Below are 1,848 nucleotides of genomic sequence, written 5' to 3' on the forward strand. Positions count from 1 at the left end.
TAAATAAATAAATAAATAAATAAATAAATGCTGTCCACCCCCTTTCTGTAGAACTTTCCAACATTATCCCTTCAAATACCACCTCTGCCAATGCTCCCTCCTCTCCTTCTGGAACCTTCCAATTCTGTCCTCCAAGTCTCTTATTCTGTCTTCCCTGTTCTCCATCTTTCTCTCTCTCATTCTATGTAATATCTTCTGGCCTACCTTCCAAATCTGTTATTTTTCTTTTCTGTGTTCAATCTGCTTTAAAGCCTCATTTTGCTGAGTTATTAATTTGGGTTATTTTATTTTTTCGTGGGTAGAAGTTTTATTTGGTTTGTTTATAAATCTGTTATATCACATGTCATCATCTCCTATTTACCAAGAATTTTTTAAAGCCTGTCATATGTTTCAAATAATAATCATTACATATAATCTGTTTCTAATAATTCTAGCATATGAAGTCTTGGGAGGGTCTGTTATCTGCTGGGTTTTTATTAGTTCTTGTTCATTGCATCTTATTTTTTTGTTGTACTAATTTGTCTTTGATTTAGTGCTACCTTTGCCCTTGAAAATGTATTCGTGAGGTCTTTCAGAGGCCTGGGATGAAGACGCCTTTATCCAGATAGGTTTTGCATTTACAACTGCCAAGCACCTGGGTACTAGGAATCTGTAACCATGTTTAAGTAAACATGTCTCTATACCTAATATTGTGAATTTGGTCTGTGAGCACTCACCAGGGTCAGCATTTGTTTTTCAAGTTCAGGGATCAGCCTTCTTCCCCACTCAACCCCAAATTCTTCCCATTCAAGAGAGAGCAGGAAAAGAGGGCTGGGTATATTTGTGGTTCAGTCCACCCTTCTGGGTCTCAGCTCGGTTTCCCAGCTGCCTCCAGGCAGATCTGCAGATGCTCTCAGCGCAGGAGTGGACTGTGCTGTTCCCGCTCTCTTGTTTCTTGACCTCCAAATTTCGAACTCTATTTTTATATATAATTTTTGCTTCTAAGAACTTTTCCATATGCTCTCATTTTAACTTGTCTTCCCATAGGAATGTGGCCCAAATAACAGCCTGCTGTCATCAAAAATGGAAGGTCCCCCTCATCATCTTTCTACTTTTTTTCTTTTCTATTAAATGTTGGATCAATCGAATGTCAGTTAGAGGCCAAGAAAGTGTTTGTGTTTCCACAATTCTAATCGCTTCCACCTTTTATACATAGTGGGTGTGAAAGTCAAATAAGATACTACAGGTAAAAGTTCCCCTTTCTTTAAATTTGTAAATGCTGTCTTTCCAAAGAGAATATAAATTCCTTTACATAGAATTTAGCTTTGTTTCTCGTATCACACATAGCACTATTTCTTGCAAATAATAAGGAATCTAAAAACATACTTCATATGTGGTTGTTGTGAGACATGTGAGTAGAAAATTATCTATTTGTCCCAGGTAATACGGTAAGCCCTCACTTAACATCATTGATAGGTTCTTGGAAACTGTGACTTTCAGCAAAATGACTTACAACAAAACCATTGTTTTTCTTCATAACGATGTTATTATGAAACATTATTTGAGGACCTGCTATATGTCATTTTTCTTAGAGTCACACTTTTCAAGAATCTATTGAGAACATTCAGTGAAGGCATACTTATTATACTAGTGTCACAGCTCTTAAAATAATAATCAGGCCAGGCACCATGGCTCATGCCTTTGGGAGGCTGAGATGGGCGGGTCATTTGAGGAAGCCGAGGTGGGCGGATCGCTTGAGGTCAGAAGTTTGGGAGGCCAAGTTGGGCGGATCACTTGAGGTCAGGAGTTTGAGACCAGCCTGGCCAACATGGTGAAACCCTGTCTCTACTAAAAATACAAAAGTAACTG

The 1,848-nt window shown here is 38.3% G+C and overlaps 1 pseudogene; it reads left to right on the top strand.

Annotated features, from left to right (window-relative positions):
• LOC105521552 overlaps window positions 1–1,848 on the top strand; it is a 26,315-nt pseudogene that overhangs the window by 16,725 nt on the left and 7,742 nt on the right.

This window comes from Colobus angolensis, unplaced genomic scaffold, assembly GCF_000951035.1.
Source record: "Colobus angolensis palliatus isolate OR3802 unplaced genomic scaffold, Cang.pa_1.0 Scaffold40, whole genome shotgun sequence".
NCBI classification, from domain to species: Eukaryota; Metazoa; Chordata; class Mammalia; order Primates; family Cercopithecidae; genus Colobus; species Colobus angolensis.